Below are 13,495 nucleotides of genomic sequence, written 5' to 3' on the forward strand. Positions count from 1 at the left end.
ACAGCCTTATTCTAAAATTAATTAAATTGTTTTTTTTTCATCATCAATCAACACACAATACCCCATAATGACAAAGCAAACAGGTTTTTAGACATTTTTTCAAATTAAGGGTTCCAAACTTCTTCCATTTAAGAATGATGGAGGCCATTGTGTTCTTCGGGACCTTCAATGCTGCAGAAATGTTTTGGTACCCTTCCCCAGAGCAGTGCCACTACACAATCCTGTCTCCAATCCTGATTTGATCTAATATTCTTCCTTGTGTCTATCATCAGGTACTTTAATTTATTATATATTGTACTATTGTTGTCATTGTTGTGATGTTTAATTACAAATGCCCAGTCTGATATTGACGTGCAAGCGACAAAATCACAAATCTACTACACATCTTCAGTTTTCTTCTGGTGATTGGTCATTGCCTCCCATAGTATGTAATACCTCGTTCCCTCCTTCAGGGAACAGCAGTTATATTCGGAACTGTTTTCCTCTAAAGCTAAACACACATGTGCATCTAAATCTCTACAGTACGCTAGTCATGCAACCTGTTACGCTAGTGTCGATTACCAGAACCAAAGGAAATGCAACAGGAAAGGGAACACTTGTCTATGCATAACTGAGGATACTAGGGTAGTATTCACTAGGCATCAAACAGAAGAAAACAGACTGAAAAAGGAGAGGGACTTGTGCAATAAGAAACACTAATAACTGTTTTCCGTTGCATGCTAATGAACACGACCCAGGCAACGCTGGCTCCAAAGAGCCAAACCAAACTGCTGGTGAACAGTAGAAAGTTTCTGCCTGTATAATGTAATGGAATCCCAAGTTCTACAACAAGGCTAGATAAGCCTCACGCAGCCTGCTCTCTGCTTGTCACAAAACCATTTCAATTTCAGCAGCCAATATTTCCATATCCAAGGTTTGCAGTATCTTGCAACCTCTGAAACCACTGTGGAACATTGTAATCTAGCCACAGACAGAAACTGACCTTGTTTAAGGTCTAACACAGGGGGTGTCAAAACTAATTCCACGGAGGGCCTAGTGTCTGCGGGTTTTTAGTTTTTCCTTTCAATGAAGACCTTCACAACCAGGTGAGAGGAGTTCTTTACTAATTAGTGACCTTAATTCATCAACCAAGTACAAGGGAGGATCAAAAACCCGCAAACACTCGGTTCTCCGTGGAGTTTGATACTTGGTCTAACAGGACTTCCTCTTTTTTCACTGATTTAAGCCTCGTTCAAATAGCCATTTGACCCTACTGGCTAAGCCAATGGGTTAATACCATTCCTTTTGCTACGTGCCATGTGATGTCTACTGTCCAAGCTCTTCTCTGTCCTGGCACCCCAATGGTGGAATCAGCTGCCCCCTGTAACCAGGACAGCAGAGTTCCTGCCCATCTTCTGAAAAACATCTGAAACAATACCTCGTCGTATTGTATCTTAAATACTCACCCCCTCCAAATAAAAACACATTTTAACCTTTAGTGAACTAACACTCACACTTGACTTTTTCCAACCTCACTAGTTCTGCCTTTGCTGATAGCTGCTTAATTGAGGAAACAATGTACTTACTATGACTGTGATATGTGGTCCTCTTAATAAGGTGAATGCAATAACTGTAAATCACTCTGGATTAGAGTGTCTGCTATATGACTAAAATGTAAAATGTCCTGACCACTGAAGGTCAGGACCTTGGTTTAAACATCTCACCCCAAGGACTGCACCCTTTGCAGGAAGTGTTTCCACTTGCTGCCATTGGGCTTAAGGGTCCCCATTGGCTAAACCAGAGAGAAGAGTACCACCTGACTGTTGGAAAATGTCCCTGTCGTGATGTATACGACTTTCTTCTATTCTTATGCTTCCAATTGGCTCATTGATCCCCTCTCTTCCCCCCCCGTAACTCTTCCCCAGATCGTTGCTGTTAAAGATAATATGTTCTCAGTGAAATACTTGTTAGATAATGTTAAATAAATCAACTCTGTAAGCTTCACAGCTGCGGAAGTTGATCTGTATGTAACATGCAAATGAAAGAACTGAGAATCTTACATACTTTGGGACATCTTTTTCAATCCACAGGCTTACTACAGTACATATCAGGTTGACAGACCATACTACTGTAGATATCAGGTTGACAGACCATACTACTGTAGATATCAGGTTGACAGACCATACTACAGTACATATCAGGTTGACAGACCATAGTACTGTAGATATCAGGTTGACAGACCATACTACTGTAGATATCAGGTTGACAGACCATACTACAGTACATATCAGGTTGACAGACCATAGTACTGTAGATATCAGGTTGACAGACCATATCACTGTAGATATCAGGTTGACAGACCATATGACTGCGTAGATATCAGGTTGACAGACCATAGTACTGTAGATATCAGGTTGACAAACCATACTACTGTAGATATCAGGTTGACAGACCATAGTACTGTAGATATCAGGTTGACAGACCATAGTACTGTAGATATCAGGTTGACAAACCATACTACTGTAGATATCAGGTTGACAGACCATACTACTGTAGATATCAGGTTGACAAACCATACTACTGTAGATATCAGGTTGACAAACCATACTACTGTAGATATCAGGTTGACAAACCATACTACTGTAGATATCAGGTTGACAGACCACACTACTGTAGATATCAGGTTGACAGACCATACTACTGTAGATATCAGGTTGACAGACCATATCACTGTAGATATCAGGTTGACAGACCATACTACTGTAGATATCAGGTTGACAAACCATACTACTGTAGATATCAGGTTGACAGACCATAGTACTGTAGATATCAGGTTGACAGACCATACTACTGTAGATATCAGGTTGACAAACCATACTACTGTAGATATCAGGTTGACAAACCATACTACTGTATATATCAGGTTGACAGACCATAGTACTGTAGATATCAGGTTGACAGACCATACTACTGTAGATATCAGGTTGACAGACCATACTACTGTAGATATCAGGTTGACAGACCATACTACTGTAGATATCAGGTTGACAGACCATATCACTGTAGATATCAGGTTGACAGACCATATGACTGTGTAGATATCAGGTTGACAGACCATAGTACTGTAGATATCAGGTTGACAGACCATAGTACTGTAGATATCAGGTTGACAGACCATAGTACTGTAGATATCAGGTTGACAAACCATACTACTGTAGATATCAGGTTGACAGACCATATGACTGTGTAGATATCAGGTTGACAAACCATACTACTGTAGATATCAGGTTGACAGACCATAGTACTGTAGATATCAGGTTGACAAACCATACTACTGTAGATATCAGGTTGACAGACCATAGTACTGTAGATATCAGGTTGACAGACCATATCACTGTAGATATCAGGTTGACAGACCATAGTACTGTAGATATCAGCTTGACAGACCATACTACTGTATATATCAGGTTGACAGACCATACTACTGTAGATATCAGGTTGACAGACCATAGTACTGTAGATATCAGGTTGACAGACCATACTACTGTAGATATCAGGTTGACAGACCATACTACTGTAGATATCAGCTTGACAGACCATAGTACTGTAGATATCAGGTTGACAGACCATAGTACTGTAGATATCAGGTTGACAAACCACACTACTGTAGATATCAGGTTGACAGACCATAGTACTGTAGATATCAGGTTGACAGACCATACTACTGTAGATATCAGGTTGACAGACCATACTACTGTAGATATCAGCTTGACAGACCATACTACTGTAGATATCAGGTTGACAGACCATAGTACTGTAGATATCAGGTTGACAGACCATACTACTGTAGATATCAGGTTGACAGACCATACTACTGTAGATATCAGGTTGACAAACCATACTACTGTAGATATCAGGTTGACAGACCATAGTACTGTAGATATCAGGTTGACAGACCATACTACTGTAGATATCAGGTTGACAGACCATACTACTGTAGATATCAGCTTGACAGACCATACTACTGTAGATATCAGGTTGACAGACCATAGTACTGTAGATATCAGGTTGACAGACCATACTACTGTAGATATCAGGTTGACAAACCATACTACTGTAGATATCAGGTTGACAAACCATACTACTGTAGATATCAGGTTGACAAACCACACTACTGTAGATATCAGGTTGACAGACCACACTACTGTAGATATCAGGTTGACAGACCATACTACTGTAGATATCAGGTTGACAAACCATACTACTGTAGATATCAGGTTGACAGACCATATCACTGTAGATATCAGGTTGACAGACCATATGACTGTGTAGATATCAGGTTGACAGACCATACTACTGTAGATATCAGGTTGACAAACCACACTACTGTAGATATCAGGTTGACAGACCATAGTACTGTAGATATCAGGTTGACAGACCATATCACTGTAGATATCAGGTTGACAGACCATATGACTGTGTAGATATCAGGTTGACAGACCATAGTACTGTAGATATCAGGTTGACAGACCATACTACTGTAGATATCAGGTTGACAAACCATACTACTGTAGATATCAGGTTGACAGACCATATCACTGTAGATATCAGGTTGACAGACCATATGACTGTGTAGATATCAGGTTGACAAACCATACTACTGTAGATATCAGGTTGACAAACCATACTACTGTAGATATCAGGTTGACAGACCATACTACTGTATATATCAGGTTGACAGACCATACTACTGTATATATGAGGTTAACAGACCTTATCACTGTGTAGATATCAGCTTGACAGACCATACTACTGTAGATATCAGGTTGACTGACCATACTACTGTAGATATCAGGTTGACAGACCATACTACTGTAGATATCAGGTTGACAGACCATACTACTGTAGATATCAGGTTGACAGACCATACTACTGTAGATATCAGGTTGACAGACCATATCACTGTATATATATCAGGTTGACAGACCATACTACTGTAGATATCAGGTTGACAGACCATACTACTGTGTAGATATCAGGTTGACAGACCATACTACTGTATATATCAGGTTGACAGACCATACTACTGTATATATCAGGTTGACAGACCATGCCTCAGGACAGCCCTGGACCTTTTATCTCTCAGTGATATCCCCAGTAGAGAGTATACATGCTTCATCCTGGAGGATAAGTGTGTGTCACTCTCTCTCGCTCTCTAACACAGTTCACTCACCACAGCTAGTCATAATTGAACATTTACTGTACGAAAGGCAGACGGGAGTGAGAAAGGGCCGTAAAATCACAGATATATGGAGAACCACAAGAGAGAGTCCCATGTTAGCGTACTGTTGGGATGTGAGAAGAGGATACAGGTGAGTGATATTGCCAGATAATCGTATTACCACTCCATGATGGTATGACTATTGGGTAACCTTACATTGAGAACACTGTGGGTGTTCATGGTTTATACAAACACCCTACACTCTTAACTACACCATCTATTTTAGATAAATTTGTCTGATGTAAAAATCTATAGACATTTCATGTTAAGGCTGGAAGTGTGTTATCTGACAGAGACATAGGCCTATGTAACTTTCAATGTCTTCTAATAAAACAGTGTGAGTGGATTTGTCTGTATATTTTTCTCTCCAAGATTGCTACATGTTTTTCTGCACTAGCCAAGCTAGCCAACAGGGAATGTGTGCTCTACTTGACAGACACGCCGGGGCCTACTTTGCATTCAGAGCATGGGGATACATCAGATCAAAGTGCCCTGGTCCAAAATATTGGAACTGCTGTTGTCCACAAATATGCTGCTTCACAGAGGTTCCCGGGTTCAGACACAAGTCATTTCCATTCAACCCAGTTTTGCATAAGAACTAGCACAATATAGCTAATCTTTTATGTTGTTGTTTTTGTCATGACTTGTTTCTGTTTCCATTTCAACTTCTGCAGTTTAGAATAACTCATATTTTTCATTCAAAGGCTAGTTTTATATTATGAAAATAAAATGTTACTTTTTGTTATCAAAAGTAGGTACAACTCAACATGTTTATTTCTTGCTTGGCATTGGCATTTAAAGGTCAAAATACAATACACCTTTTAAAATTAAGATTTCATTACAATAATGAAGAAATGTTTTTATATATGGGCTCCCGAGTGGTGCAGTAGTCTAAGGCACTGCATCTCAGTGCTAGAGGCATCACTACAGACCTTGGTTCAATTCCAGGCTGTATCACAACCGGCCGTAATTGGGAGTCCCATAGGGTGGCGCACAATTTTCCTTGCGTCGGCTGGGGTAGGCCGTCTTTGTAAATAAGAACTTGCTCTTAACTGATTTGCCTATTTAAATGAAGGTTAAATAAAAAATATTTATATTTTGAACCGTGCCGCTTGCAAACTGCTTGCGAGTGCTACTCCCATTGAAGTCTATGACACCTTCACTTCTTACCGCAACCTGTCTGTAAGCGCCTTTAGGTATAATGCCAGGAGCCGCTTTTGGATATGAGATCTCTAACGCAGTTCCACCTCCGACACCGCCAAAACGACAGCAATGCCCTACATCTGTATGATTTAACCTTTGGAAAGTTGAAAGGTGAAAGTTTTACTTCACAATCAAGATTATATTAGTATGTAACATTGAAGAGCATAGAAAATAGGACCTCTTTTATTTTAATTGAAAGATGTTTAAAAGGATGTTCGATGTCAAATTCAACAATGATATTATATTTAACTAGGCCGCCTCACATGGTTGACCAATGAGCAGAGTTAATCTTATCAAGCAATCAAGCAATGGACAACAACCAGGACAGCTGGTCCCTATGCACGGTAGGCAGATTTTTTTGCTATTCAGTTGTGTTTACCGCTGCCTGTCTGTATGCGCCTTAAACGGATAATTTGGGATTTTGGCAATGAGGCCATTTATATACAGTGACAGTCAAATGTTTGGACACACCTACTCATTCAAGGCTTTTTCTTAATTTTACTGTTTTCTACATTGTAGAATAATAGTGAAGAAATCAACACTTTGAGAATAACACATATGAAATCATGTAGTAATTTAAAAAAAACTATAAACAAATCAAAATATATTTAGATTCTTCAAATTAGCCACCCTTTGCCTTGATGACATCTTCATTACCTTGTAAATGCAGAAAATTACCAATCAAATAAAGTTCGGACATATTGAGAGAGAGAGAGAGAGAGAGAGAGAGAGAGAGAGAGAGAGAGAGAGAGAGAATGGTATTTCTGTTCGTCTGTTGAAAGAAAATGCCTGATTTAGGGTTGAGCCCTAGCCTTGATCGCATTACTCCTGTCCTTGACACCTTTAGGTAGCAGAGAGCTCCTGGGTTGTGCGGGTTAATGGAATTGAAAGGGATGTGCAGTGAGCACGACCAGATTGTTTGTTTCCTTGCTGAGCGAACTGACGGGGAGACTAAAAAAATAAATGTCCCAACACATTACAACAACCCACCTCACCTAGCACACTAGCAGCAGAGGACAGATAAGAGTAGGTGTGTTCCTGTAGAAAATGTTCAGGACCTCCATCAAATCACAGTCAACGGTGAATACAATGTTATTCTGTTTTCCTCTGTGCCCGTTGATGTTCTCCATATTGTCCTTTTTACGCCCATTAGACCGATGTGGTGTGTAAATTAACAACACTACAACAATCATTTCTTCCAAAAAAAATGTTTTCATATGAAGTGATTCTCCCAAAAATTACAATTTGAACAACCAAATGGGCAGGATAAGACAGGATGAGAATGAAACACGATGAAATGAGCATTGTATTACGAAGGGCTCACGGCTTGATTACATTATGAAAACAAAACGTGTCAGAACCCCCCGTGATTGTGGTGTTCATTATGTGGCATCAAACTGTAATAAAATGACGTAAGAAAAATGTCCTCATGTATACAAAAACAAGTGTGTGTGCTTTTGTTATTGTTATTGGGAAGAAAATATCTGAATCCTCCTAAACTCATTCATAACAAGATGCCCTGATTGTGTCAAGGTCAAGACCAACTTGTGTAATGGGAGTAAGATATGATTTAAATAATTTTGTGGAATAGGAAGCGTCATTTTGTACTATCATTTAGCCATAGTAGGTCAAGATCCTTCTGTTTTGGTAAAAAGCTGAAAGATGCGACTGGAAAAATGTAACCAGTTTCATATTCACATTGTAGTGGCTTCCTTTCCTCTTTACCATTCTGTCTTTTATACAGATATGTCCAAATCGGCTCTAACACACATCATGGGGGATCTGTAGACTTCTTCTTCTTATTATTATTATTGGTTTATTGGTAGACTACACCCCAAAAAGGTGTATTGCTACCACATTCTGTGTGGGATGAATATAAAAAAGATCCTACGAAACGGATACATTGTGTGGTTTTGGGAGAAAAAAATCCATACAAACTAGCAACAACACACACAAAAATATAACACTAAACAAAAAACATCTTATTTCTTCTGTTAAGAACAATAAACCCAACATCCAATCTCTACTCAGGCTCAGAGATGACATGAGGTACTCCGCTTCTACTTCCATTGACACCCTGGAGATGGGGGGGCCCTAGTCCAAAGCAGGGGTTGGAAACGGTTCAGGGAACAGAACAAAAAACAATAAAATAATTACATTTTTAGAGGAAAAGAATCGGAACTGGGAACGAAAGTGATCTACCCTCAGAAGAAATGGCTATTTAGGGTTCTATATAGAACCTATTGGAACCTCAAGGGTTATATTCCTATCCAAGCATGTAATGGGAATTTTAGAAATAAACAGCTAATAAAAGCTAACCCAGTCGCATCAAACTCTGAAATGAGAGCTAACGTTCCCTTAAACAAATTTCAGCTGTTTTCCATTGACCATTGTATCCATATTAATGATGCTGCTGTATGACTTCCCCCAGTGCTTTCAGTTCAAATGTGAATTCCATAAACTTCAATACCTGTAGAAGGATTCGGCTGTTGCACGACAGCAACCAAAACCCATGTATGTCTATAACATTCCATCATTGGTTACTCTGAAAGTTCCTCATATTGCCATTGGCTGTGGCCTAATGCTAATAGGGAGATACTAAATGGTGCAGTTCTATGCAATCTAATAGCCATACAAACTATATCAATATCAACCATCAGACAAGGCCTGCATCAGCTTATTGAGCGTAGCTTGTTTGAGTTGGAGATTCAGGTAACTTTAAAAATTGTAAAGGACTTGGGTTGATGCATCTGAACATTAGAAGCTTACCTACTTCCTTAATTGGATTACATCCAGATCTGGCCTTTGCAGACGAATCCAGACGTTCTGGTATTGACAGAAACTTGGATCTCTGGGGACAATCTGTACTCTGATATGAAATTTTAAGGGTTATATTGTGTTCAGGGCTGACAGACAGGGTAGAGGTGGTAGAGTGGCCATTTTCATAAAAAAATATTTCTCTGTGTCTTTACTGAAATCCATATCCCTCGCCAGAAAATGTAAGCTACTATCTTTAAGCGCTTGTCTGTGGATGCATATCTATTAACTTCTTTATGATAGGGGGCAGCATTTTCACTTTTGGATGAATTGCGTGCCCATAGTGAACTGCCTCCTACTCTGTCCCAGATGCTAATATATGCATATGATTATTACTATTGGATATAAAACACTCTGAAGTTTCTAAAACTGTTTGAATGATGTCTGTGAGTATAACAGAACTCATATGGCAGGCAAAAACCTCAGAAAAATCCAAACAGGAAGTGAGAATTCTGAGACTGGTCAATGTTCAACTCGTCGCCGATTCAATTCCCTGTAAGATATGGATCTGTTTGCACTTCCTACGCCTTCCACTAGATGTCAACAGTCTGTAGAACGTGGAATGAAGCCTCTAGTGTGATGTGGGGCCGGATGGGAGGTGTTTCAGTCATTGGTCTGGCAGAATGCCAGTTCCTGGTCATGCGCTTTCCTCATGATATCGCCTTGCGTTCCAACAACTTCTACAGACATGAAGGAATGCTCCGGTTGGAACGTTATTGGATATATATGATAACAACATCCTGAAGATTGATTCTCTACCAAGTTTGACCAGTTTATTCGACATGTTATATAACTTTTTGAAGTTTTCGTCCAAGTTTGCCTGCATCTGCGCGAGCGTTTGGACATGTGCACTAAACATGCTAGCAAAAGTAGCTACTTAGACATAAGTAATGGACATTATCGAACAAAACAACGATTTATTGTGGAACTAGGATTCCTGGGAGTGCATTCTGATGAAGATGATCAAAGGTAAGGGAATATTTATGATGTAATTTCGTATTTCTGTTGACTCCAACATGGCGGAGAAATGTTGTTTTTATCTGTGCGCCGTCTCAGATTATTGCATGGTGTGCTTTTTACGTAAAGTTTTTTAGAAATCTTCCACAGCATTGCATTAAGAACAAGTGTATCTTTAATTATATGTAAAACATGTATCTTTCATCAAAGTTTATGATGAGTATTTCTGTTATTTGACGTGGCTCTCTGCAATTTCTCCGGATATTTTGGAGGCATTTCTGAACATGGCGCCAATGTAAACCGAGATTTGTGGATATAAATATGCACATTATCGAACAAAACATAAATGTATTGTGTAACATGATGTTCTATGAGTGTCATCTGATGAAGATCATCAAAGGTTAGTGATTCATTTTATCTCTATTTCTGCTTTTTGTGACTACTATCTTTTGCTGGGAAAATGGCTGTGTTTTTCTGTGGCTATGTACTGAGCTAACATAATTGTTTGGTGTGCTTTCCCCGTAAATCCTTTTTGGAAATCAGACATGTTGGCTGGATTCACAGCATGTGTAGCTTTAATTTGGTGTCTTTCATGTGTGATTTCATGAAATATTGATTTTTATAGTAATATATTTGAATTTGGCGCGCAAATTCTTTTCTGGCTTATGGCCAAGTGGGACGTTAGCGTCCCACATATCCCAGAGAAGTTAAGAACACATTCTTATTTACAATGACGGCCTACCAAAAGGCTTCCTGCGGGGTGTCATGACATTGCCCTCTTTGGGGACAGCGAGTACCATCCCCCTCTCTCTGCACCAACTCCCTCTCTCTCTCACCCCCTACCAACAGGCTCTGTTAGGCAGGTCATAAATTCCTTGAGGAGTTCTCTCCTCATGGCCAGAGTATAGAGAGAGTGAGTTTTCATAGAGAGAACAAAGGAACTTCTTCCACATCACAGAACTTGAGAACTGAACAATATCCATGTACCGGAGAAGGTATAAACGGTCGGTGAAGTAGCCAGCTACAAACTGCTCCGTTTTGTACTATTTGGTGACCTCAGGAAAGACAATACAGCCACATTACCAGAACTCTGTTTATACAGTCTCAACTTGCATCTAATTGTTGTATAAAATGAACGAGTAAAGATGAAACTATTTGTGCACTTATGTAATGTGATTTTAAACTGTTTAATGAAGGAAACTCCAATTCTCTTTGGAGTTGAACTAAATCATTGGCCCGCCCCATGAATACAGACATTGATCTGGCGTCATGGGACAGCCCCTTTCTACTGATACGAATATAATCCCCACCAGGAGGAGTTCCCTTCAGACCAGTTTACCTCGATAACCGAGACGGCTAAGGTTTGAGTAGATTGCTGAATTCTTAACCATACCATATGGTTAAACTCTGAGACTATCGATCCGACAGAATAAGAGCTACTCTTCAATACTAATTACTACTAATTACTACTAATTACTAGTCTGCAGCTAGAAATTATGTACCCGTAAATGCGAAGACCGACAATTGCCGAAACATCTATTCTATAACAACATTGCTGAATGTTACTCTGAACTATCCATTCTAACCACGGCAGAGAGAGAGGGCGGACAAACTCTCCAACAGATACAAACTTTCCAACAGGGATCACGACGACACACTGAGCATACACATATATATTGATTTCAATTATTCCCGAATGAGCGTTCATGTGCAAAGGATTAGAATTTCAATTGTTATAATTATCAACTTTGTAGTGTCTGTCATCTTTCGCACCCTTCTCAGTCCCTTTGTCTAACAAGCCGCTATGCCAGTTTAGCCCACTAGGGCACATTCCCCTATCATTTCCTTGTAACCATATCGACTTGTAGGAAAATTATTTATAACTTTGTAATCTGAATATTTTCCTTGGTGCCCTGACTTCCTAGTTAATTACATTTACACGATTAAGTTAGTTTAATCACGTAATAATAATAACAGAGAATATATTTGATAAAAATAAGTCTTCAGTTTAATAATGCCAAAGACATGACAGGGGTCAGGAGCTGGGATCAAAAATATATATACAGTTGAAGTCGAAAGTTTACATACACCTTAGCCAAATACATTTAAACTCAGTTTTTCACAATTCCTGACATTTAATCAGAGTAAAAATTCCCTGTCTTAGGTCAGTTAGGATCACCACTTTATTTTAAGAATGTGAAATGTCAGAATAATAGTAGAAATAATTATTTATTTCAGCTTGTATTTCTTTCATCACATTCCCAGTGGGTCAGAAGTTTACATACACTCAATTAGTACTTGGTAGCATTGCCTTCAAATTGTTTAACTTGGGTCAAACATTTTGGGTAGCCTTCCACAAGCTTCCCACCATAAGTTGGTGGAATTTTGGCCCATTGCTCCTGACAGAGCTGGTGTAACTGAGTCAGGTTTGTAGGGCTCCTTGCTCGCACATGCTTTTTCAGTTCTGCCCACAAATATTTTATGGGACTGAGGTCAGGGCTTTGTGATGGCCACTCAATACTTTGACTTTGTTGTCCTTAAGCCATTTTGCTACAACGTTGAAAGTATGCTCGGTGTCATTGTTCATTTGAAAGACCCTTTTGCAACCAAGCTTTAACTTCCTGACTGAAGTTGTGAGATGTTGCTTCAATATATCCACATAATTTTTCTACCTCATGATGCCATCTATTTTGTGAAGTGCACCAGTCCTTCCTGCAGCAAAGCACCCTCACAACATGATGGTTGCCACCTCCGTGCTTCACAGTTGGGATGGTGTTCTTCGGCTTGCAAGCCTCACCCTTTTTCCTCCAAATTTAACAATGGTCATTATGGCCAAACAGTTCTATTTTGTTTCATCAGACCAGAGGACATTTCTCCAAAAAGTACGATCTTTGTCCCCATGTGCAAACCGTAGTCTGGCTTTTTTATCGCGGTTTTGGAGCAGTGGCTTCTTCCTTGCTGAGGGGCCTTTCAGCTTATGTCGATATGGGACTCGTTTTACTGTGAATATAGATACTTTTGTGCCTGTTTCCTCCAGCACCTTCACAAGGTCCTTTGCTGTTGTTCTGGGATTGAGTTGCACTTTTCGCACCAAAGTACGTTCATCTCTAGGAGACAGAAAGCATCTCCTTCCTGAGTGGTATGACGGCTGTGTGGTCCCATAGTGTTTATACTTGCGTACTATTGTTTGTACAGATGAACGTGGTACCTTCCGGCATTTGGAAATTGCTCCCAATGATAAACCAGATTTTTTTTCTG

The sequence above is a fragment of the Salvelinus namaycush genome, chromosome 20, assembly GCF_016432855.1.
Source record: "Salvelinus namaycush isolate Seneca chromosome 20, SaNama_1.0, whole genome shotgun sequence".
NCBI lineage: Eukaryota > Metazoa > Chordata > Actinopteri > Salmoniformes > Salmonidae > Salvelinus > Salvelinus namaycush.